The sequence below is a fragment of the Pipra filicauda genome, unplaced genomic scaffold, assembly GCF_003945595.2.
Source record: "Pipra filicauda isolate LSUMZ 115617 unplaced genomic scaffold, ASM394559v2 scaffold211_size2331000_pilon, whole genome shotgun sequence".
Classification (NCBI taxonomy): Eukaryota; Metazoa; Chordata; class Aves; order Passeriformes; family Pipridae; genus Pipra; species Pipra filicauda.
In genome coordinates, this window is record NW_024104323.1 from 1995770 (window position 1) to 2022737 (window position 26968).

Consider the following 26968-nt stretch of genomic DNA (forward strand, 5'->3'; position numbering starts at 1 on the left):
AAAGATTAGACCAGCTGGATTCACAGCTAGGAAATGCTTTTCCCTATCTGAGCACAGGATACACTGGAAGTTGTTTTATGATTGAATGTCTCCGTGGTAAACGATGTGACTTTTTGGATAAATCAATGGCTGATGTTGACAGGACAGAAAACTCAGGGAGCTGAGGGTGGCTTTGAAATCCAGCTTTCCAAAGCTAAGCTAAAAAAAAACAGACTCCATCCCAAAATAAATCTGCATTAATGTATACTGAAATATGTACAAATATGTTTAAAATATGTATAAAATACTTATGCAATGAGAGTCCGTAACACTGCATTTTTAAAAAATATTGATACAAAAGCTATAATTATTTCTATCAAAGGAGAGTGTGCCTAGCCACCTTTTATACTAAATGAGAAAAGGAAATAAAGAAGGGGGGAAAAAAAATCAGGATGAAAATAGGTGAAAGAAAGGAAGATAAGGAAAAAAGGAAAAGAAGGGGGAAAAGGAAAAGAAGGGGAAAAAGGAAAAGGAAAAGAAGAAAAAGGAAAAAAGGAGAAAATAAAAATAGGGGGAAGGGAAATGAGAAAAAAAAAAAAGAACAGAAAAGCAAAAAGGAAAAAGGAAGAGACAAAAAAAGGAAAAGATGGAAAAAAGCAGAAGAAAAATGGAAAAGAAGAAAAAAAGGAAAAAAAAGGGATAAAAGCTTCAGCTACCCAATGTCAACAGAGTTGGAACGTACATAGAAGGACAAGAGACTTCTTTACACTACTTCTCCCAAGTATGAGCTGTGGGCCATCCAGTAAGTTAAAATATCAAAATATATTAAATCAGTCAGTGGCATTTAACCTTAAAATACACACACTCATGATATATACACCAAATATAGATATTAAATATATACCAGCCCCAAACATATGTTTCTAGATCTCCATCTATACACTACAACAAAGGAGAGCAGCCTCAAAGGAAAGGCACCAGCAACAGGATTCCTTTTCCCTATGGAAAGCTTTTGCCATTTGGGAGACAAACACACAGCTCCCAGCATATTCAAATAGTGCACATATAATAAATATTGGTGTGGTGTCCAGGAGCACCATCAAAATCAGACCTCCTGGACGTGTGGAGGAGTCACAGGACAGCAGATAAAATCTGTCAGTGGGGTCACTAGTGCTGGCAACTGTTCTTAGTTCACATTCACAGCGAGAGGTGCTCCCTGCTTAGCAAAAAAATTGTCAGAAGGGACAGGAAACCGTTTCAGTGCCCAAAAAACAGAGCCTCTGGGATGGAAGGTCACTAAATAAGACCGATTACTTCGTGGCACTTAAGTCTCCGAAGGGGAATCCAGGAAAACAGTGCTGGAGCTGGATCAAGATGCTCCAGTGCCAGGAGTACACTGGGATATTGTTAATGGGACACAGGGAACTGAAACATAAATAGTGAGCGGGATTTTCCTTGCGTTGGCTACAATACATATGTTTGTTCAAGAAAAAAATAGCTGGAGCAAGAAGACATGCACGTCTGGTGTCGAAGAAAAGCCTGTTTGTGTCAGATACAGTGGGGAAATTGTTCCAGAATAGTTCATCTTTAAATGAAGATCCCCCTAATAATGCTGCCAAGGTCTGTGGCACTCGGGTTTTTGGCTGTGGAAGTGCTGCAGCACAAGTAAAATCTGCCCTGGTCTGGGCTTTAAATGTGGATATCTGACATTTCACTGTGTTTTCAAGGATTGGTTCAACTTCTTTGTCACTAGTGGTGCCATTGAGCCTCATCCTCCCTGCACCCAAGAAAAGTGGCCACAGTTAAGGCAAAGGTAAAAAAACAGGAGTTCAATCCCAGTTCAATAAAGAGTTCAGAAAGAGCAGCATCTGTTGAATGTTCAGAATTGGATTCTGGGTCATAATCAATGAACACAGTTGGGAATAAGAGAGTTAAAATGCTTCCCATCTTCATCCTTTGCTGACTAAGAATCCACTCATCCCTACGTATGTGCCTGTCCCGCCACGGCCAGGGCAGTGACGTCTCCTTAGGGCAGTGCCACTCCTCAACCTCCCCACACTCACACTGCTCCAACACCTTCTACAATAAAAGGGAAAGACTCCCTTCAAAAGCCCGAGTTTTGGTCTTTATGAGCCCAGAAATGCCTGTAATTCACTACCAACATTTTTCACTCGTGACCTCTCCATTCGGAGTTCCCGATTTTCTTCATTACACGTTTCTAATTTATCACAACCTCAAGTGCTTCCAAAGCCTTGCACGTTCTGACACAACCACGGGCAAGGTATTCCAAGGAAACCTCTGAGCTGATTCATATTCTCTCCCCTCTGACACCAGAGGTTTATGTGATTTAGGAGTAACAGAGCTGCTAAAATTAATGGCTGAAGGGCAAGGCATTCTCTTTGTCACATTATATATAATGCTCTGGTTCAGCAAAAGAGTAGCTGGATTATTTTGATTCTTTACTCCTAGTTAATTACAATTAAAAGTAAGACTGTAATTACCTTTCTTGTAAACTTTGGCCTTAACTGCTGAGCACAGCAAAACAGGAGGAGGCTTGGTTAACCTCAGTGGAAAAAAAAATAAAGGTTTTCTTCTGAAATAGCTGGAGCCTGGGCATTCAGGGGGAACGTTCCTGGGAGGGTGAGACAAAGGCAACCCAAGAGCCAGAATCAGACAGATCATTTATAAACCAACAAAGCTTCAGGTGGGAAGGAAGGGGGGGGAAAGGACTCGCTGACCCCCCGGCAGCTCAGGGGGACACATCGTGTTTCCCAGGGCCGCGATTTTCAACCAAGAGAGCTCAGTGCAAACCTTCCCCTGCTTCTACTTCTCACTTTTTATTTATTTTAACAGTTCACTGCTATTGTTTGCCTGGGGAAAGCAGCTGCTCCTCGTGCCTGCTGCATGGATCTCCAAGGGATTCCCCTGTTTCCCTCTATCCAGGGCAAACCACCCACTTTGTCCTGGCTTTGCCGATGGGAACTCGGGGTCCTGCGCTGCCCTAAGACTTCCAGTCCCCATTTTTCAAATAGGACCCTTTTTTCTCTCTTTGACTACAGAAGAGGCATCTCCAGGCATTTCTAACACCAGCACAAGGATTGCCCTGGGCACACACAGGAGCTTTGCAGACAAACAGACGTGTCTCACTCCAGGTTGTTCTGTCCCTGAGCAGCCCCACGGAGAGGCCGCTCGGGAAGCTGCAGAACTGGCCTGCCAGGAAAGAACAATCCATAGGAAAGGGAGACTATATTTTAATTCCATGGCCACGTCTGTGCCAGGCCCAGCCCAGCCTGGAGCCGAGTGCTGGCACCAGGAGGACGCCCAAGGGCTCCCACTGACCCCACCAGACGACGACAAACGTGCCATTGTGGCTCCGTCGCCTTGGGACACACGGACGGACAGAGGGGAGGAAGGAGGGAAGGAAGGAAGGAAGGAGCTCTGGAAGACAAAGTTGTTCTTTGGACAGCAATTATAGATATTTAGAGATCTCAATTAATAGCCACAGGAGGAACTTTTGATTTCGCAGCGTGTAATCACTTCCCCATCCACGATCCAACGCTGGAGGTTCTGGGGAACACAGTTAAGCCCTGGAATAGGCTCTGTCATAAGCACCATTATCTTTTATTATTATGGAGAATATCTAAAATGTAAGTACGTTAAAAATTCCATTTCTCCAGAATTAATTAATTTTTCAAGCGTTCCGTTTCTCCGGAATATTTTCTTTGGTGAATTTTTTTTAAATCTTTACAAGCATTTGTCTATAGGGTTTAGTAATAATAAGTGTAGGAGGAAAGAAACATAAAATAACCCAAACCCCTGCCCAACAAATGCTGCTAGTACATAAACTTTATAAATACAATGTTGGCAGATTCAGATATATAAAAAGGTAGCTAAAAAAAAGTAAGAGCCATAAATAATGCCAAGTAATAAAGGAGGTGAATGTTTTTGTTATTAGATTCTTTCATTGTATAAATCTGTTTAATAAGCTGGCTAGGAATCATTGATAGAAAACAGACTGCTTGTGGTGTTACAGATCAACCTGTTCTAAATGTTCTTTCCTACGCTCTGTGCCAAGCAATACTTTTTACAAATACAATTTAAAAATTGAACGTTCTTTCATCATGCAAAGGGAGCAAATGGCACTAAAAGTCAGGAGGCACCTTTTGAAGAAGGCACGACACGTGTCTGCATCAGCAAAGCACAAAATCTTTGTTTTCCAAGTGTTTAAGTCTGCTTGCTGTGATTCAGAGTAATTAATACCATACATCTGATTCGTCAAATGTGATCGGTGGATGTGTAAAACTCTTGATTTAGAAGCCTTATTTCCCAACATGTGTGTATTTTTGGAAAGCCCCTATCATATATTTTTCTTCAGAAGTTCATGTAAAAAGTCTGCAGTAACATTGCACTGTAATGAAAACTAAATGTTGTGAAATGTTATTGAGGTCAGCGATGGGCTTGTGACGTTAATCTCTGTACACTATTGGTTCTCATTACTGTGGGGTATTTTTGGTTTTCATTATTCCTGGAGGAAAGGACAGAAAAAAAAATCAAGATGCTGTAACCCAAATAAGGAAAAAGGAATAAACACTCAAACGCAAAAATGAAGATGACAATAAGAAAAAATAAAACCCAACCCTTTAGGGTGTTATTGGATAATAAACTGCTGAACCTAAAAAACCACCCCACATTAAAATGTTAAAATGCAGACAGGCTTTTGTGTGTTATTAGCACACAGATATCCTTGTTTCTGCTTTACATTTTTTTATTGCTGCATCGAGTTCTAGCACAGGTGGTTTAAGAGTGCAGCTCTCAATATCCTCATAATCATTTCAGGTTCTGCCCCCAGTTCTGATCTGAGCCCAAACAGCTCCAGTTTCAGGGGCTCCTCAACTTTGGGAACCTCAGTCAGTGATTCACCAACTGGTGCTCAGGAAGACACTGAGGTCTCCAGGAAAGAACCCATTCTCAGACTACATCAGAAGGATAAATTATATAATCAAAACCAGAAATTATATCATCAGAAATAGAGATTATATCATCAGAAGTAGAAATTCAGACAAGATGTCTGAATTTATTTTAATTTACCATGAGTAGATTTGTACCCAGTGGTACAACTCAGCTGCACTGAGGGCAAGAGAGCCCCTGCCTGTGCAGCCACTCCCTGAAATCCCTGACACACACCCAGCCAGGATTCCCTGGGCATCACATCCACCCTGCCAGGAAAGCCCCCGGCACCTGCCCAGCTGGGTCCTTACACTGTGTCCCACCACGGCCCAGCAGCGAGTGTGGAACAGGCTCTAAAAACTGAAATGCCCCCTTTTTCAATTAACAGCCTCATCTCTAACGAGGTGCAGATTTATCAGAGGGAGCCCTCGGAGAAAGTGAAGCAGGCAAAATTCTCAGCAAACACTGAGAGTCAAAACCCCCTCTGCCCATCAAACTAATGAGGTGTGTCCGAGCCCTGAGTGCTCTGGGAACAGGACACTTCCAGCTCTAAATCACCACTTTCAATCAGCCTGTTTTGCCGTGACTGACTGTAGCCACCATCTGTGGCTACTGTGCCACAAGGGATTTGCCGGGGGTCTCACCCTCACTCCTGTGGGATAAGGCAGATGCCGTGGTCCTCCCGGCACCCTCACCCTGGGGCTGACCTGGCTCGGGTGGAAGCAGATCAGGTGCTGACCCCACACCTCCAGCGAGGCAGGACAGCTCCTCTCACCCTGTTGCAGTGCCCCGTGGAGACCCAGAGACCTCGGGGTGCTTCAGCTGCCACTTTCACAGCTCCCACCGAGCTGTTTGACACCTAACAATGAGCACTGTTTATAATGCTCCCAGGAATGCAAAGATTTCCTGAAGTGCTGTGCACAAACATCATCATATAATCCCCCCGAGCTTCAAAGCCAATCCCAACAAGTAATCCCGCAGATAAACAAAGATAAATCTCTATTTGCCAGCAAAAATAATGAGCAAACATTAGGGCTATCAGTGTATTGGAGGTCCCCAACCTTCCGAGGGAAGATCTCAACTGTCACCCAATTTATGCTGTGAAGCCCAAATCTACTGTAAATGACAAAATCTAATTAAAACGAGGGAAACTGATGCAGGTAAACCCTTCAGAGCAACTCTGCTAAGATTCATAGCTCTGCTAGTCTTCATTTCAATGAGCTGTTTGCAAACCTTGCACTCCCAGCATGGCACTTCAGCCATGTGCCTGGCCTAAGTGCTTCTTCACGCTGTATAGAATAGATTTATAGCTCAGATCCACACTTAGGGTATACTATTGGTCAGGTTGTCTATGACATGCTCAGGCTCCCTCTAAAATAACAGCATTAAACATCGTTCAGCCTCAAGAGATACTGAGATGGGTTTAAGCTCTGTTGAAAAGAACTCCACACAGACACCAACCTATAGATTTACAGCTTCTTTAAGGCACTAACAGGAAAGAGGAACTCCACTTGTGTGACACCACAGCCATAAGGAATGAACATCCCTGGGGGAAAAGGAACTAAAGGAACTACAGAGGTGTCACTCCAACAACTGATCATCACAGTTGCTACAGTGGCAAGGCAGTGAGGAGATAAATCAGGTGGTTGCCAGAGGTCTGCTGAATAATTAAAGGAAGTAGCACACTGCAAAACAAACAAAGTTTTCATTTCTTTCCAGATACTTGCAGTGCAAGATAGTTTAAATCCTGACCCAGAGCGCTCGAGCAACTTTGTGCATCCCCTCAGGATGGACAGTGTGGATAACGTTCCTCAGTGGAGAAACCACCACAGAATCTGCTGTATTTGTTTCAAGATTTTCCAGCTGATGAGACTAAGAGCCTGTGTGAAACACAACCAGGACACAGCACTCACCAAAAGCATTGCTGCACAACCCCCTCAGAGCGAGGTTAATTCTTTTACACCTTGTTCTTATCAGCATCGTTTCATCTTCAGGGTTGTTTTTTTTTTTTAAATTAACATCAAATTCCAATGACAACACTAAATGCCAACCCAGGGCCAGAAAAAAACCATGAGCCACAGTGACTACAAAGCAATGGTTCTGCATCTCACCCACCAGGACAGCAAAGTTCTGGGTAACAGAGCACGTGCTCTTTCATTCCCACCACCAGCCGAGCACGACTTCGGCGGGTTTCTCAGAATGTCCCTTGAAGCCACCCATCTTTTGAGGAAGATTCCTTGAAAACAGCAGTTTCCACTGCACTTGGTGGTTCTCTGACTAAAGGCAGCTCTTGGAGGGACCATGGAAATCCAGCTCCAGCAGCTCCAAGTCTCTTCTCGCAGTGACGAGCGCTTGGGCGCCGTAAGCAAACACCGGGAGCTGATGACGCGTCAGATATACGAGTGTTTTCTTTGTCAGCAAATGTTTGCTGACTGGGGCTCCCCCTGAGCTGAGGTTTCCTCTTTTTCTTCCTTCAGATTTATTGATTGGAGCCGATAATGGCGACTCAACTCTTTTTTTTGTCGCCAACCAGCAGAATCAAAGGGGGAAATTCAGCGAACGGGGAAGAAAATTGGTGTTGGTGGAGCAACGTTTGCCTTGAGAATACGAGGGTGGGAAGTGGCAGCGTGTTCAGGAAATTAGATGTCAAAACTAGTAAAAACATGTTGAAGTGGATATTAATGGAGGTTTAAATCACCCTGAAATTCTTGAAGAAATACAAATCTGTGTTACTATGAAAACGTAAACACAGTTGGAGAATAGAACAGTAGGGAAACTACTCTTGCCTTCTTATTATTAAATGAAGCTTAAACATTCAGTAAAATTAGGTACTGAACTACTCTAAATCCAAGGAAATAATGGAATGGAAATAATGGCTCTGGGTATCTTGGTCTAGCGGGAGGTGTCCCTGCCCACGTCAGGGATGTTGGAATGAGATGATCTTTAAGGTCCCTTCCAAGCCAAGCCATTCTATGATTCCATGATTGAAGAGCCTCTGCTTTCATCTGAAATGGTAGTAAGTGGAAATCTAGGATTTTCTGCATAGTCTAATTATTTATTTATTGAAAAAATTCCTCCCTCCAAAACAATCAAAAAATGCTTTTACTGAATCCAAGAGCCAGATCAAATGGAAGGAGTTTTGTTGCTGAGATTCAAGTTCAAGGCTCTGTTCTTCCTTTGCAGGGACCAAGAGCCTGACCCAACGCTCAGCAGACCTGGGAGCTGTGTGTAACACGGAGTTTTCCTTATCTCTTCCAGGAACAGCACAGTAGAAGGGAAGTGGAAAGTAAATCCCCATTTGCTAATCTGGTAAATGTTATAAAAAAGTGAAAAAAAAATAAAAATCCTGATATTTGTCTGGTTTATCTCACTTCAAAGAGCACAGAGCAGGAGAAGGGATTTTGGAGATGCAGGGAGAAGCTATTTTTAAAAGCAGCTATGGGACTGTGAAATAAGATGTAGGTTTTGTGGAAAAAGCTTTCCAGAGGTTTTGGCTGTCCCGCACCTCCAAACTCGATTCTTTCCAAGAGAATTAATGATAAGTGACCACGAGACTTTGACAAAGATGTGATTAGGAAATGAGAGGCAAGAGATGGATGTTGAGGCTTCAGCCACCGTCAGGACTGGCTGGTGCCCTCCCGCTTTTGTCACTCCCCCGTTGGCACTGATGTGTGGTTGTGGCACAGCTGGCAGAAGGAAGCAATGGGAGAAGGAAACAGAGGAAAAGGAGAGATTCAAAAATGGAAAGGGGAGAAGTGGTTTCACCAGTTGGCCCCTCAGATGAGAGCACCCAGCTCCCAGCAGGACAGGGAGGCTCAATCCCTTTTCTCTCTGCAGCAGGACGGCGCTCGGGAAGCGCTCGGCGGCTGCGGCGCCTGGCTTCCAACAAAACAAACTTCAAAGCAAACTGAATTAGGCCAATGTCAAGAGCTTTCCAAAGTCTCACCCTTAAATCCTTAGTGCTCATAACTCTTCCTGAAGGAAAGCAGATAGTCAGGCCTGTGGATCCACGCAGGCACTGGAGACCTCAGTTAAAGGGACTAAGCCTGGATAAGCCCCACCAGCGAGTTCATGCTCTGAAAAAGGTTAATCTTGCCCAATTTTCCACGCTGGGCAAGTCTGAGTGTGAGGAGTCCCTGGGAACAGAGACACTTCTCAGGAGAGGTTGCTCAGGGAAAGGGACATCTGAGAGTCCCTCCAGCCCTGACAGGGTATAGGGTCCAGCACTGCCTTCCTTGAAGGAAAACTCCCATTGCACAAAAACCTTATGGGGAAAACTCTGTTAAAAACAGTCCCTCTTTGAAAGGTCTGCTGCAATTTAATTTTCACTAAAGCTCCTTTCCCAGTGCTGGACACACACACCTGTCCCTGGAGCAGCTCTTTGTGTCACACTTTGCATCCAGAGGTGCACAAACCCCAGCCATGAGTCTGCAGCCATCACGGTCTGCAAACAGCAGCAGGGTCCAGTGAAGAGGCTGCAAACATCTGGCCTTTCAGTTTGAATAAAATCGACTTTTTAAAATGTAAAAATCTACACTGAAGCCAAATCAGACTTGCAAACATCTGACTAAAAACACCTCCTTACTCAAGAGCCAATTTGCACAGAACAACCCTCCACATAAACAGCACTGGAAGCAGCAAGGCAGGAATCAGAGCATCTCCCCTCCTGAGCAACCTGAGAATCACAACTACACCTTTTAGCACTGAATTTGGCCCATTTATTTTATAAAACACTCGTTCCCAGCCTGCCAGGGCTGCTGGGCACACTTCACACTGCAGCAGAACAGATCAGTCCTTAAGTCACAGGTTCAACTTGAGAACGAGGGCATTTGTTTTCTTGTCTGATCAAGGTCAAAACTATTAAAATACCCTTAGGTTCTCAGTCTAGTGAAATGAACTGGTAATACATTTGGCAAGTTAATCTGTGGATTGCCTTCTCACATGAGACCAGCTGTTGTGTTTCTAAGTACAAGCAGTATTTACCTCCAATAATGAAATGACTGAATATAATATGAAAAAAAAATAATCAGTGTTCCCTTGCCTACTGCACAGCCCTGGGTTACACTTACAGTCCTAATAAACTGATTTGTCAAACCCGTCAGGATCGAGGATGATCATCTGGATACCACATGAACTAAAATACATGTAATTATAAGTTGTCCATTTGTTCTCTTTTATCTCCCACATATCTCTCCTTTGCTCTCAGCTACGTGTGTGTGTTTATGTGCAACCAAGCATTTAGCTAGGGGTCTAAAACCCAGGTTTTTATTACCACTTTTACTGTAGTATAACACCAGAGAGTTCCTACTTCATGGAACATTCATGCAGAATAAGAATCTGGTGATGTCACTTTAGTATTTGAATGCACATGGACACCCTGTACATACACACACCTACAGTCAGATATAACATATTTCCAAACCCAAATACAGACTCAGCTCATCTATCAAACATGTCCTACAGCTGAAAATTATGGAGTCAAACATAATTTGATTCTAGTTTACTTCGTTTCCTAAACGTTAGTGGCTGCTTTCTTTCATAACATTTATTATTATGTAGAGGAGTAGATATAGGACCACGCTGCTACACAGGAACTAGTGGTTTACTTCTACCCTTTGAATCAGGATGTTATAAAACAATAGAGGTGTATTGGTGAATATTTATAAAGGTTAAATATTCTCTTTTTCATGTACTTATACGAGCAGTATTTCATAGTGTGTATTTAAAATATATATATAGAGAGAGAGTAAGGAATAATCTGAACAGACACATTCCCTGCCTTGCAGAAACTCTGACAGAAAAACAGAGAGCAGGGCACAGAAAAAAATTATAAAGGAAGATGTGGGAGAGATTATCAGTGACAGGGGAGGAGGAAGAATTTCCTGGAAGATGTCAGTTTTAAGGAGGGATTTGAATGAACAGACAGCGAGTTGCTGGAAAAGGGGGGGGAGAAACCTCACGAAATGGTACCTGAGGGTGAGTAAGAAACCCTGAGGAGGAGGATGCCAGGGAAGGAAGGTGTGGAAGTAAAATCAGGCATGAAAATGAGCCCGGGAACAGACACCAGGACAAACAAGCTCAACTTCTGTGGGACTCCAGCCCTCTTTAGTAAGAGGAGGAAGGGACTGATGTGTTATCCCAAGGCTTCCTGCAGCCTGCCCTGGCTGGAATATTAAGACCAGTGGTTACAGTAATGAAGTGGTTTTACTAAACTTCATTAAGCTCATCAGTCAAAATAAACCGTTTTCATGAACTTGGGGTACAAAGCTGATTATACAACTCTACCTGAAGCAAATACAGACTAAATTCACCCCAAATACTCATCTGCAGGTGGGTTATTACTTCCACAAAAAAAAAAAAATCAGAACTCCTTCCATGTTAGAACTGTTTCAGATTGCTTCTAAAAGCACTGGCTTAAGAGAGATCCTTTTTAACATCTTTTCTTTTTACTGATAAAGATGTCCCTATACAGCATCTGCACAGAGTCATTGGGGTATCCAGTTGGTTTATAACATCCTGTTCAGATCAGCCATAAAGATTTCAGTGGCCACTGCAAAACAGCATCTCCTTTAAGATATTTCAGATATTCCTATTTATAAAGCTGTCAGAACAGCTCTGAGACATAACTGCCTGGTATTTAAGTCAGAAGTTGTTGATCTCCTCTACTGAGCTGTACCCAAGTGTTCCAAAAACAGTTTGGCTACTGGAGGAAGTTGGGATTTCGGACACTGAAATTACACACCACATAAATAAACATTTCTCTTCTTATCTAGAATGCCCATTGCTAACAACAGAGAAAAAAACACATTTTTTTTTTTTTTTTAGTAAGGACTTAAGCATTTTTAAACTTTACTTAAGATCCCTAAGTGCTCAACATGCCCCTGTGTTGTTCAATCAGAGGAGGGAGTCCTGTCTCCACTGCAGCCAGCGATGGTTTTGCCAGCGATTTCAATACAGGCAGGATTTCAGTGTCTGGAGCACAACAGAGCCAGCAAAGCTCATGCTCATCACTGATCTGGAGGTTTTACTCCAGCAAAACTCCCAGGACTTGCATAAAGGTCTTTAGATTTGGCTCTGAAGCCAGGGAGTAAAAGTGTGATTTACACCAGCGTGGCTCTGCCACCTGGAGAGAACTGGCTGCTGGGAGGGGACAGGAACCATTGCACAGGATTCCACACTCCCCTTCCCAATGCCAAGCCAAACTCCCACTTCCTACACACACAGCTCATTGGAGGGTTGGCCTTTCAATTCCTCCATCACACCAGTGCCAGAACTTTCACAAGCTTCTCCATCTGCAAACCCTGCACAGACAAACATCAGATCGTGACAGCCACAAAATCTACAGCTAATCCACAGGGAGAAAGAATGGGGAATGAAAGGAAGACTTCAATCACTGAGAGGAAGTGCTAAGGGCAGTCGAAACACCTCTCAGGACTGGGCTAAAAATCTGCAATCCTGGCAAAGAGAGCCCTTCCTGGGAAATTATAAATCAGCTGGAACAGGCTGCCCAGAGAAGCTGTGGTTGCCCCATCCCTGGAAGTGTCCAAGGCCAGGTTGGACTGGCCTTGGAGCAACCTGGGATAGTGGAAGGTGTCCCTGGATGAGCTTTAAGGTCTCTTCCAAGCCAGGCCATTCTGTGATTCTCGGATGGAAGCCTCAGCATGGTGGTGTTTCAGTGACTGAGGCCCTGACTCTCCCCCTGCCTCGCTCCAGGCACAGAACTAGTCACTAAATCATGGACTGCATTATACAGTTCCTATGAGTTTCTTAAAAAGTCACTGGAGAAGATGAAATGAACTCAAGCTCTTTTTCTCAGGTGCTGAATCCCATCTGGGACAGATCCTGGCCCTTGGGCATTCATAAACACCCACAATTTTTTCCAGATATAATAACAGTTCACACTTATTGGCTCCCATATGGTCATTTTAAAACACTCAATGGAAATAGTCTTATTCTCAGTTTGTAAGAGGGGAGAGTGAATTCAACTACAGACCATGGGAAGTAGTGGCAGAATCACAAATAAAACTCCTGTCTTCTGACCTCTGGTTCTCACTCCTTCCCCCACACATGTGAATTTTCAATTATACACACCCCAATAAGAGTCTAAAAGTCCAGGTTTTGGTCCATCTCCCTCCTCCCAGTATTGAAAACTCCCTGTGTTTATATACAAATCAGACTTGGAAAAGGTAATTTTCTAGTCAGAAGAAATTCCCTCTCTCAACACCCTGAGTGGGAAGATGGAAGCACTGCCAGCAGGAAAGCTGGGAGCTGCACAGGGAGCTGGGAGCAGGACAGGCCACTCTGGGCACAGCATCCAAAAACTGCCTCGAGCACAGTCACTACAGGGTGTCCCTAAATAGATCTTTTCCGTGCCTGAATCCCAAGTTTCTCCCTACACCTTTCTATATATTTAGCTCATTAGAAAAGCCCCTTTTGCAGAGGTGCTAAAACAGAAAACCAGGATGGAATACTTCAACCCTGGCAGATAAACTGCGAGACTGAGCTCCCCAAACTTCTCCAGACTTCAAAGCCCCGCAGATATTGTTTAATCAATGATAGAGCTGCAAGGCCAGCTGTGTTCTTCTGTTTGTTCTTACATGCTAATCCAAGTTTACCAAAACTGAGGGATTTTGCATCTGGGGTATTTGGATTCAGGCCCACTCCTCTGGTAACCTGTCCTTGGCCTCTCCTTCCGCCTCTGTGTCACGTTCCATCCCTCTCTCCGCCGTCCCCTGTGCTTTTTTAGTGCTGCTTCCCCTGTCAGGGAGATCAATAATTGCTTTGTCATGCTTAGGGACAAGACCTCTCTGCTCCCGGGTTCCCCTGCAAGCCCACTGTGGGTTTAGACAGGGCTGACATTTATAAACAGCATCTGAAAGCTCTCTGGGCTGTGCCTTCATAAATCTCACGATATATCTCAGTTCTCTGCTGCTTCCTGCCCTGGGTTTTAGGCATGAAAACAACAAAGTGCTCGTAAGCTAATTATATTCAAAGCTGAAATGTATGAAAAACTGAACTTTTCAGGTTTCAGAGACCCTTGTGTACGTCACCTTTGTCCCCAAACCAGCATCAACCTTTTCTCTGCACTGCTTCGTCCTCTGCTTCTTTGTGTTTTTACCACTTCCTATTTTATTTGTGAGAGCCTGAACAGACACAAAGTACCACGAGAAGAAAAATAAAGCCAAGACTGGTGTTAGGTAAACAATGGTGAGGGGGTACAGCACTGTTTGGGGTTGGCACTCCCCAAGAACAATGTTGTTTGGCGAGTGACTGTGTGGCAGGAAATAACCTTTGGGAGCCTGTGACCCCTCTGCTGCCACAGAGAAAAACAACCTGGTAAAACCAGGAGTGGTTCCTCCAAACTGTAATGATTTGCCCCAACGAGGGCTCTGTTGAGGGCAGGCAACCTCCACTCAGAGCCTTAAGCAGAAGAGGAATGTGTGATCGCCGGGTTTGGCTTTTGTCCCTTTTTTTTTCCCTTTCTACAGAACTAGTCTAACAGAAGGCAGCTTTTTCTCCGAGTGTTTCACATTTTTCAAGCTTCAGTCAATTGTGCTTCTAAATCCTTTCAAGATCACCATTCTGGGAGCACAGCCTCTTCCACAGGTTGCCTCAGCAGAGAGGATTCTTTGTCATAAAAATGCTATTACCATTAGGGCGTGAAAAAAATACCCATTTCACAGGCTCCTGGAGTCCAGACTAATCTCTCCCCTATCCCGCCTCATCTCCTGGCAGAGGAAAGGGAACAGGGAGCAGGATCCAGCTCTCTGCTGGGAAGCTGTGAGGGTTGTCCGGCGGCTCCGGGTCCCGGCTATCGCAGCTCGTTTCTGGCAGATGGCTCCTGCAACCACGGCCTTTTCTCAGGGTGCTCTATCTGAGAGGAAGGAAATTGAGATTCCACCCCAAATCCCAGCACATAGTTCTGAGGATTCCCACATCTTCCAAGGATTAAGTTGCCACATGTACAGCCTAAAGTGCCCCGAGGTCCAGAGTGAGGCACAAATTTAGAGGGCTGGGTAGGAAGAACTGCTAAGAGGCTACAATCCTTTGCAGTTTGCCCCAAAGACATTCAGGAAGGGGTTTCAGGAGGAGGAAAGAGATACAGCTCTGATGTGGGATGAAAGAAGGATCCAAAGGACCTGAAAGAGCATATCCTTGCTCAACAACCAAGAATAAAGACACAGCCTGTATCTACCTACAGGGCAACCCAGCTGTGGGTCTCCAAAGGGTTGGAGACTCCAAAGCCAGTATGTACAGGACAAACCTGAAGGAGAAAAGTGGATAAAGTTCTTGCCTGTGAGGGTGGGGAGGCCCTGGCACAGGTTGCCCAGAGAAATTGTGGCTGCCCCATCCCTGGGAGTGTCCAAGGCCAGGTTGGACGGAGCTTGGAGCAACCTGGGCTAGTGGAAGGTGTCCCTGCCCCTGGCAGGGGGTGGGACTGGATGATCTTTAAGGTCCCTTCCAACCCAAACATATGTTTCTATGATTCTGTGATAAAGGTAATTGTCTCCTGTTTGAAAAAGCAAGACAGTGCTAAGGCAGAACGAGGCAAAAGCCTGAAATAAAAGTCACCACCATGAACTGGACTGACAACTTTAGGCCTTCCCAAAACACGATTATCTGGAGGGGCTTTTGGTCATGAGTTTGTTTTAAACTCTGCCACCAGGCCTGCCATCTACATTGCTCACAGAGAAAATATTTTATCCCCTACACAAACACACTGGATCCCCTTCAGCAGGACTTCTGCTGAGGGGAAGAGTAGGAAGGTTCATGTGCACCACACAGTGCCTCAAAGCTCCATGTAGCTTCTAAAATAATTTCCCTGCCACTTTCTAGATAATTTTCAAGTTAATTTGAAAACATTTAAATTATCCCCTGGAGAGCAGGAAAACAAAAGCATAGAAGAACCTGGTATTATCTTAAAAGACAACCGGTCAAAATTTATCCCTAATTTAAGTCAAAGGCGACGTTTTAAACCAGGGCTGACGTATCCAGCATTTCTAGACCATCCTGACATATTTCTTCCTCCCACCCACGAAGGCAAGCTGGGGATGTGCTGGGCACACCAGCACTCATCCAGCCACAGACCACTGGCACAGAGGGGCGAAGCCCACGGGAAGCAGTCGGTGCTACCACAGCATGATCGCGTTCGTAATCCCGACGGGATAATCACAGATGTTGTGACCCACTTAAAAAATGAGTTCATTTTCCAGATATCCAATTTCAGTGGCTTTTTAGGACATTACCCCCCTGTAGGGTTATGGGCAAATGAGTGTTCAGCTTATTCTCCATCATTTTCTGCACCAGTAATGCTATGCCATAGCAAGTGTGAAATTAGGACATAATCTTTAAGCTGCCTTGTTTTCTGGATGACGGATACTTGCTTTGCTAATAACCCCGACCTTGCAGGGCTGCACTCCCTGGGAGCCAAGGCAGCACACGGAATTTCGTGCTACCTTGCCAGTCAAAAATGCCTTCTTAAATTAGTCACTTCCACCCAATCAAATCTTTGACACGGATGCAGCACCAAAGAGAAACCAGGGAATTTCAAAAGGAGGGAAAAGCGAGAAATCAAGTGGCAGAAGGAGTGAGAACACATGTGTTTTCATCAAGTCATCCTTGTAATTGTACTCTGTGTCCAAACCAGGGAAAAATCCCAGTGTCCAGAAGATGCCAGGGATGGCAGGAAGCTCCGTTGGGAAGGAGGGAACCTCTCCCCACACCGGGGCTCGTTTTTCACTTCTCCACATCCGTGTGACCAGGTGCCCAATTTAAAGTCAATCCCATGCAATGCTGAGGCTGACAGGGGTAGCCTGGATTTCCCAATTCTACCTATGCTCCTGCTTTTTTTTTTATTTTTTTTTTTTAAATACAATCGGCATGGAATTTTTTAATAAAAAGAGGAATCCCAAACACTTACTGCAACTATTTTGATTCTGCTTCTAATACAGATAAATTAAAAATGAAAGATTTGCTTGTTTGAGGGATTTTTTGCAGTCCTGGTTACTTCTTCCCCCTGTTGGGAAGCGACACAACCCGATGTGTTAATTCCAAAATTTCCTTTACACGGTATTTCTGTTGTCCTTTTAGAAGAGAAAACTCCTTGTAACTACTCAGAAAACCCAGTGATATTTGTTTTAATTGTGCTTCTCCTCTTTGAGTCCCTTTTCACGCAGGGCATTTTTGTAGGATAGCAACCACTGTAAGGAGAAGTGGAGAAAAAAACCCCTGGATATTCCTAAATTAGCATTACCTTCTACCAGGGAGAAGATGATCTTTTCTTCCATAAATGACGTGGTACTTCCAGCCAAAATATAAGTGATTTTCGATTTTGATCACAGTAGAGTAGAAATTTGGCCAACCTTTCCTCTAGACAGAGACATCACCCCTGCTGATACTGCTGTCCTCGGGAAGTCCATCCCTTGGAAAGCCCATCCAGGCAGCTTTCAATCACTTCCCAGTAAAGCTACAAACACAAACTGTCACATGAGAGCAGGCATAAAGTCCCTCCCAAATTTCTTTTAAGAGTGCAAACTTAACAGTCCAGTTGAACTAATGAAGCAGCAAAGCTTTTAAAAACACATTTTTAAGCTGGACACGCTCCAGTATCCTATTTCCAAATGATTCCAGTTCAACAGTTACTTGGGTGTAAGCAGTCCCAAACCAAACCAGTTTTGGCACACCAAAGTTTATAATTTTTAAACGTTCCAGTCTTTGCCTCAGATTTAGAAGTGTTTTGCAGCTTTCAGGACTTGGCTCAGGGGTGTCAGAGGAAGAGAGATGAAAGACAGTCAGCAATGCTGACGAACAGCCGACCCCAGAATCACTGAGGTGGGAAAAGACCTCCAAGATCATCGAGTCCCACCTTTGACCAAACACCCCCATGCCCAATGAACCCTGTCATGAAATGCCACATTTACCCTGTTTTTTGAGCACTTCCAGGGGTGGTGACTCCACCACTTCCCTGGGGAATGTTCCCTGGATGTTCCACCCAGCAGAGATGACCAAAAGAGCGGCGACTTACTGAACCGCCGGACAGCAGGAAGAATTAAGGGGAAGAAAACTGGATTTTTTTTTTTCCCTTATAAGTTGCATTTCACTTCCTCACCCACCACAAAAAAATTCCAGAACCAGAGCGCTTCCCCTGTTTCAAAATGGCCTTTCTTGGAGGCATTTCCTCCCACCAGAAGGACACGCTGCGCCACTTCGTAGCCGGCGCTTTCATTCCCTCTCTTTCCAACCCAAACCACCGAACCGGTCGTCGCTTCCCACTTCTCCCCAAACCACTTTCAGAAGGAAAAACACACACACAAACACCGGCTGAGCTTTCCCAGCGCTGCCTGTGGGTGGTAAGGAGCGCCCAGCCCGAGCCTTTTCCGTGCGAGGCGACGGCTCCGCTCGGCGAATCCACAGGCCCGTGGCAGGTCCTGCTTTTTCCAAAACGCTCTCCCCAGCTGCAGCGCATTACCCGTGGCAACTCTGCTTGGATCTTAAATGGGTTTTGAAGCCATGCTGTCAGCTGCCTCCATGTCACCCCACTATATTATGATTGAATCTCCTGTTCCTTTTATAGAGTTGTTCTCTCCTAATAAAACACGGCCTGCTGGTCTGAGCGTCGGCATCGCCGCTCGGGGCTCTGATAACCTCCTGCTCCGCTCCCTGCTCGCCTCCAAAGTGCACTTGGGAAGCGTTCACCCCAACCGGGGCCGGATCCTCAAACGTGCATCCAGCCAGCCCCAGAAAACTCGCCGTGTTTATACAATATCTTGACCCCACCCCCCATTTCTGGTTATTTTAAGAGCTCATACTTTGGAACTGGGTAATATTCCTGAGCACATGAAAGAACACACGGAGTACAAACAGCTATAAATGAATATCTGCAATTCATTGCGGCAGCCGCCTACAAAGGTGATACCTTCAAGCTGTTTGTCAGAGTAAACCAGCAAAAAAAGCTGTTACTTGTCAGCTTTTGGATAAGATACATTGCAAAACAATATTCATTTTCCCTGGCAAACGCAAGCCCCACATTTTATAGGTGTGAACTATTTCCAAACTTCAAAACTGTACCGTAAATGAACTGTGAACGGGTAGAAAAACAGTTGCAAAGAAGCAAATGACTTCAAATGTGGAGAATTAAAATAATCACAGTTTATTTTTAATACGTTTAAAGACTAAAAATATTTTCACCTTCCATCCTACTGCATTTGAACAGGATCCATCAACAAGAGCTTATAAATCTGTTATTCTTAATGGGTTTCATGCCAATGTTGTGTTTAAAGTCATGAGACTAAAAGAAAAACTACATTCCTGGGGCATAGTGCTGCACAGTGAAACAGAAATGCTTCGCTGAAATCTAACTTGACAACATTTGTTGTTAGGATTTCCAGGACTTTCATCAGGGATGTTTCTCAAAGAATCCTGTCTCGCAGAAATTGTTTTTGTCGTGGTAACAGACTTGACTATTAATGAGAAAACAGTAAGAAGCTTTAGTGTCCTAATGGATACTAAATGACCTGGAGGATCTGAAACACTTATGTGCAGGAAAAAAAAATACATATGTGCAATTCCTTTGGCTTGGGGTATTTGTTAGCTGGGATGCAATGTATTAAAGGAGGGAACTGAATACATGTGGGAAAACAATAGTGGTTTACATATAAACAACATCATTAACTTTTGCAAGTCAAAAAAAAATAGTATATCCTGCTTAAATGTGACTTTCACAAATCAGAAGAAAATCAGGTCATAATAATGGATAAATATGCAGTGCCTGGAAGCCTCTGTACGTCCTCAAGACAGCGAGGCTACGAGCAAACACTGACATTTGACACAGATACAGCTGTTTAAAATATGTCTTCATCCTACTCAGACGGAGATAGAGGCGGAATAAAATTCCCCCAGAATAAACCCAAAGGTTAAAAAAAAGCAATCTAAAACCAGATGCTGCGGAACGTGCAAAAATGAAGATGCAAATTTAATTTCGCCAAACCCGGAGGGAAATCCCCGCCGGCGTTCACGCTCGGTCCACCTTTAGGGAGCAGCCCACAAAAGTTACTCAAAAATCAACAGCAATAAATATTTTGAAGGAGGAAAACTCTGTAAAGTCTATTCATTTGACTTTCTGAAATGGTGCAAAAATGTTACCTACTCCCTGTGCAGTTATTAGTCTCCGTAATGTAACATAACAGATACTTTCTAAATCCTTTTAGGCCTTCTCCCCCTCACTGGAAAGATCATCATTTTTTTATTTCAAAGTGGATTTAATAAAGAAAAGGAGTGCTGTTAAAGTAATACGTGAGGCTTTGACATTAAGCAGTGCAACCCTGCAGAGTCGGCAAGAACAGGGTCTCTAATCTCCAGTGATTTATAGAGGGCTCTTCCTTCATCTCTGCACTCAGGGAGGGCCAAAAAGTTTAGAGACAGGCTGGCGTCCCCCCTGCTCCACACGGCCAGCTCCTGCTGGCCAGGCTGCCGGCACAAACCTTTAACCACTTCGCTGCTGGCTCCCCCTGCACCCATTAAAGGGCCTTTTATTTATTTGTATTTATAGAACAAAGTGATCTCAGAGTTAAGTAATGCCCACGGAGGTAAATGTTTATGTCTGTCATCAGAAATTTATAAGCAGAGGAGAGGGAAGCTAATAGGCAGAGAGGAAAGACCAAAACTATGCCGTGTTTGATGCTCCTCTGAGTAAGCTCTGAAAAGCTCCGAGGAGAAACACATCTTAATTAAAAACTTACAAATATATACAGTTCATTTTGAAGCTAAATAACTGAATTACAGACACCAGACAGCCTATTACCAACTGAAGAAGAATGTTTGCCTTATACTGGCTGAACGCTACACAGAAGTTCAAAGAATATGTTTCCAAACACAAATGCAAGAAGCTATTAAGCTCTTGTCACAAGACAGAAATATCTCATTTGAATGGATTTCAAATTCATCAATTTTTTGAGGGAAATGACCAGTTCCTTCTGCACTGTAAAACCACAGAAGCCTTTGCTGCTCATCGAATAAATTAAACCTGAGTCTAACATGAACTCAGCGCTGGGAGATTTGCATCACCACCAGGAATTCAACTGGGTCAAGAGGATTAGAATAAAACTGAAGACATGGTGAAGTCATGCTCAGGCACCTTTTCCTGCACAGGTGACCCCTCTGAGTCCAATGGAAATTACAACCAGGTGCCCACAAAGTCCAGCAATGCTTTTCCCTTTAAGGTCAATGTACGTCTCTGTATCCCTTGATAGTCTCCTCTCTCCTTTCCCCGGATTCCCAGCAGTCCCAACACAGTAGGACTCCATATAAGAACATGAAAAATCAAACTAAAATTCACCACAATGTTAACAGGTTCTGCTGTTTCCCATTTGGAGGAACACACAGAGAAGCCACAAAACATGTGCAGAACCTCCCTGCGCTTTTCCAGACCCGTGGAGGTAACAGGGGCATCTTTTAGCTGCCACTTCTTGGACTGGAAACTTTCTGGTCAGATCAAGCTGCCCTTGAAAACTGAACCCTGCACAAACATGTGCTGGATGTTTTAGTTTTTTTTTTTTTTTTTATATATATTCACACAAAATTACCCTAAAAGGTTGGGGAATGGGAATATTGACTCAGTAATTCAACATTCATTAACCAGCATATTGCAACCTATACAATATATTGGCACTCAAGATGCATTATTTTAAAGCTTGCTGAATTTTCTTTTGAGTGATTGAGCTCATTCCTTACTCCTCCTCTTGCCGGTGAGGCTGAAATTCCCCTATGGAGCTGTCTCAGATTAAAGTTGCTTCTGTGCGGACACTCTGCTCACAGGGCACTTTTCCTGTGTTCCCAGCAGCAGGGAGGGCAGGATGGCCAGGCTGGGAGCCCCAGGGCTGTGATGGGGCAGAGCACTGGGTGTTTCTGTGGGTTATTATTGAGGGGGCTGCAAACACTCATTTTTCTGTGCCTAAGAAACAATCCCCGAGTTGCAAAGGGAAACCCTTTATTTAATTTTTACCTTCAACTCCTTTTGTTTAATCTGACAAACAGATGCAATTTAGGCAGGGATGCTTTAAAATTAGCTCAGATTTAAGATGATCACAGGATGTTACTTTATCCCAAAGGCTTTCTGTGGGCTGTTTCAATAACACTACACGTTGTACCCTTGGTGTACCAATGGGTGCTCAAGCAGGGCTGTCAGAGGGGTGTGTATGAACACCCAGAATGCTGGAAAACACATGCCATGCTGCTGCTTTTCTTCCCATTTAGGAAAAAACCCAGCAATCTGAGCCCGCTGGGTACCAGCCACGCTGCACAATCAACTGTTCTCAGGGGGTTTAAAAGTTTAGGTTAAGATTTTTCACACAAGGAATGGGGTAGGAGCACCCCCCACCCTCTGTATGATGTTTAATGACAACTTAATTTAAGGTACAGCTTTCTTGGTGCTGATTGTCACCCTGCAGACAGCATAGAGGCAGCCCCAAGCTGAGGAAGATGGAAGGGGAAAAACACTGTGAATAGGAAAACCCTCTGGGCAGCAGGAAGGACTTGCAGGTTGTGCCCACACCACCTGCACACGCACTGAACAGTACAGGGGGGTTCATCCTTCTCTTCAAGGGTGAGTGGTGTGAAGCTCCCAGGGAAGGAAGGGTGCTGGAGCTGCCCGTGGATCCTGCCCTTTCCCTCCCATCTCCCTGTGCCTACAAAAGGAGTGGAAACTTGGCAGGCTGGAGCTCCGAGCGCAGTCAAGGGTCGGGAGCGGAGACCAACTGCTCCCGTCCCGCTCCGTGGGAATCACACCAAAAAGGTAACAGAAGCTGGGGAACGTGCTGGCTTTTCCATGGAGCCTCCCAGCACCATCCCTGACAGCTGGGCAGGCGGGAATGGCTCCTTCCCAGGGCTGGGCCCTGTGCTCTGGGCAGTCTCTAGAGCCCGGCTTTAGGGAGCTCCTGTTTCCCAGCTCGATGAAGGACTGAGCAGGGTCACAGCCACTTCCCTAAGGGATCCAGATCTTCTGGGATGGGCAGGGTGAGCAGGGTCACAGCCACTTCCCTAAGGGATCCAGATCTCCTGGGATGGGCAGGGTGAGCAGGGTCACAGCCACTTCCCTAAGGGATCCAGATCTTCTGGGATGGGCAGGGTGAGCAGGGTCACAGCCACTTCCTTAAGGGGTCCAGATCTCCTGGGATGGGCAGGGTCACCCCACGAGCAGCTCCTGCCACACTCGGCCCCGCCCCAGGCTCAAGAAAGGTGTCAACAGTTAAAAATTCCTTTTCCAAACACGAGTTTTTAGACAACTTAATCCTTTAACACTTCTGCTCCCTGAGGGTGAAGGAACTGAAACGGGAATTTCAGGTCTCCAATCCTGCATCAGACAGGAGATGGCATTTGGATTTTCTCCTGCATTACACCCTTCCCGTGCAATAGTAACCAGAGCAGGTAATGGAGCCTTAAATGGCCCAGTGCTGATGCTCAGCAGGCCTGTGACAAGCTGCTCTGGCAGTAAACAGGGCTTATCAGGGCACCCACAATTAACTGCTGTAACCAGAGAACGTAAATCACTCCAGCCCGGCAGACGTGTGATCCCAATTTGCACCTCATCCAAGTCAGCTCCATCTACATTATTTACACAGCCCTGGATCTCGGCTGAACCTGCTGTGGGATGAATGTCTGTGCTTAATACAACTGCAAAAAGTAAAAAAAAAAATCAAAAGTAGAGGGGGAAAAAGAATTTCCTAAGATGCCTCTTAGGGGGTCCCACTGAACAGCCCACCAGGTTATCATGACACAGCTTCTAACTCCATTCTCAAAGTAATTTTTACTTGCTAGTAGTGAAAGGATGAGGTTCTACATTTATTCTGCAGAGTGAAGTGATACAACCTGGGAAGCCACAACTTCCCTCAAGCCTCCTAAAGCAGCAATAATCTTGTTTTCTTTGTACAGTTCCTGGCACATGTGAACCCAGCGTACAGCTGGTGCCTAAAGACACTACTCCAAAATAAATCTGAAATGCAAATAACTTATTTAAACTATAATACAATCACATTTCTTTTTATAGTAATCATAAATCTCCTTCTTTATTATAATCACATCTTATCACATATAAAGTAATTTAATACAAGACCTACCTTCCTACACGTTATTGCATTAAGGAAAGCAAACTTTTCCAGTGTTATTTATTTCTAGGAGAATCTCCAGGAGGCACTCTGGCTCTGGAAGGATCGTGGCCTAATTTGTATTTTAGAATAAATTCTTTAGCCTTCATTAGGTCAGAGTTGCTAAATGAGCTTTAGTTAGAGCTCTCTCCAAGTGAAAAAGTTCCTGAACACCCAGAGCAATCTGAGAGAGGACATGTGGGAGATTATCCTGAAACCACAGGAGCACCACATCTTCCACGAGATGGAAACAGATCCCAAAATACATCCCTAATTCAGCTGAAATTTCAGTGTGTGCACACAAGTGCTATAAACAGGCTACAAACCAGAGCAGCTTCAGGCCAGTGGGAGGCTGGTTACAGGGCAAGGAGAACTTTGCTGGTTTGCTGAGGACCTTCATCCACCAGCTCCCCCCAAATAACCTGCCAGAAGAACGAGCACGACGAGCCACCTTGACACCGTCGTGATCCAAATTCCAGCCTGTGGAGCTGCTGCAATTTGCCCTAATTTTTGAAGAGGGGAGGCTCTGGGTATGGAAGAGACTCAAGATCTCTCAGGGGGATGACCCTGCCAGCAGCCACCAGCCAAGCCAAGCAAACAGTTAATGCTGAGGGAGCCCAGCAAAGTCCTGCCCTGCCACAACCCTCCAGGCTCCCCGAAGGGAAGCCAACATGCTGGGCTGTGGTTACCTGCCCCACTCCCTGTTGCACAACAGGAGATCCCAACAACCCCCAGCCACTGTGGCACCACGGGTTAGGATCCCATTAGGAACATATTTTGCAACCCACATAATAAACACTTTATCCGACTCAGTAAAACAAGCCCGGAGGCAAAAATGAGTGTAAACACAGGCACAAAACAACTGATATGTGGACAAAATACTTGACAAAGTGAGGATCAAAACTTGCCAAGCGTCATTCTGAAAAGCCCATGGCTTTCTAAAACAAGCTGTGCTTTTTTATCTTTGGTTTACCAAAGATTATGTGCAGCAACCAATACACCATCAAAGCTCAAACCTCAAGTCCCTGCAATCTCCTACCCATCAAAACACTTCCCATGGTTTTATTAGCACTAACAATGAAGTCAATGGCAGAAGAGTCTGGCCAAAGCCAAAACAAGAAAAACCTCACACGCCATATTTTGCACAAAATGAGCAGAAGACTTGTGAGAAAGACAGTGTCACCTAGCAGGGAACCACAGACATGGAGCCTCTGTATAACCAGCTCCTTCCCCAAGCAAAGGCTGATAAAAACAGTTAAAAAAAAGAGCAGTGTAAGAGAACAAACAATCCCACCCCTCCTGTTCACAAGAAAACCAAGGATAAGATGGGCAGATGAATAGGCTGAAGCTCAGTGTGTTTGCAACAGGTACCAGGGAGTACCAAAACTTCTTTCCAGTGAAGGGTTAGGGGTTGGAAAACCAGCTGGTGACCTGCCAGCAAAACCCCAGCACCCTTCTACTGAACAGCAGTTCTGAAATCTTGAGGAGGGATTTGGAAAGGACACAAGTAAACCTCTGCTGTCGAGCAGGGGGATGTTTTACACCCAGAATTTATCAGCAGTGGAGAACCCTTCCCATTACACCTGAGCCATGATTTCCCAACAGCAGGGGCAATAAATACATTGTGGTGCCAATCAGGAAACACCTAAAAATGTGCTGAAAGGAGAAGTTGTTCCAGCCAACAAGGATCAAGAGAGAGAAAGGTTCAAACAACCCCCCTGTACCCTGTCCTGCCTCCCTCCAGTTCTGCTCTGTAGGCAAAATCCAGTGGTTAAATATCTTGTAGTGCTGGAAAACAAATTAAAACCTCAACACTGAACAAGGAAAGGGTGTCTGTTGTGGTGGTTGTCATTTAGAGAGGAAGAGAGACTTTAGAGAGACTTCATTCTGCTCCCCATCCCTCTCTTCCAGCTCCGGGGGCTGAGTACCCTGAGGACAACAGAGTTTACTGTTACAGACTGAGGCAAACAAGGCATTGAGCACCTCAGCCTTTTAGTCACTATGTTTCCCCTGCATCCAACAAAGGATGGAGATTCTCCTCACCCTCCTTTTGTTGATGATGTATTCGTGGAAACAATTTTGGTGTCTTTTTTAGGCAGGTTTAAGTTCCAGTCGGGCTTTGGCCATTCCAATTTTCTCCCTGCAAAACCTCACAACGTCCTTCATCCTCCTGAGAGGAGCTGAACCAGCAGCAGATTTACTTTCTTTTGCAACCACTCCAATGTTTGGTGGATTTAATTCCTGTCTGTGAATGGGTGTGTGTGTTATCAACGCACACCAGCGAGGACATCGTACACTTTTATACAAGTGATTCAAACAACATGAATCAGGAATTCCTCAGCTCAAATTCCTTAGGATGTAGGGAAGCTAAAGACTCTCTCAGACACTGCTAAAATGCAGCAGAACAGCTGTGGGCTCAGGATCCTATGAGAAGTTTGAATTCCCAGCAGAGTTTGCAGCCGGACGTCTCCCGGCCATCCCACCCCACCGTGACGTCCAAGCTCCTGTGTTTACAGTATCCATAGCCAGGAGCCGCTTGATGGAGCTTATACTTGTCTAATTACAGCTTAGCAATTATAAGCAGAGATCCAAAGTATAAAATCAAGCATTTTGGTCAGCTACAGGCTGAATCAAGCCATAAAGTCTCCTCCAGCAAGTTCCTACTTGTCACACGCGGTGCCACGTTTCGGATGAGACCCAATGCCACCAGCAGCAGGCTCTGAAACACCAACTTGTAATTCCAAACTTTGTTTACAAATTCAGCTACATGGCAAGAAGTATTTTGAACTCCTAAATGGCCAAGCTGGACAAAATGGTGGAAGTTTCCCCCTTTGAATTTCTAACGAGTTTACAGGCGGCTGGGTTTAGAAACCCTGTCTCTTCACGAGGAGGAGAGGAGAGGCTGC

General features: G+C 44.7%; 1 protein-coding gene and 1 long non-coding RNA gene across 9 annotated transcripts in view; one reads left to right on the forward strand and one right to left on the reverse strand.

Moving 5' to 3' along the window:
• BCAS3 (BCAS3 microtubule associated cell migration factor) overlaps nucleotides 1-26968 on the reverse strand; it is a 317385-nt gene that overhangs the window by 55663 nt on the left and 234754 nt on the right. The window lies entirely within an intron of this gene.
• Nucleotides 6544-8248, forward strand: LOC113999582. Its single transcript, XR_003544905.2, has 3 exons — nucleotides 6544-6568; nucleotides 6646-6873; nucleotides 8110-8248. It is a non-coding gene; the product is annotated as an uncharacterized LOC113999582 (long non-coding RNA).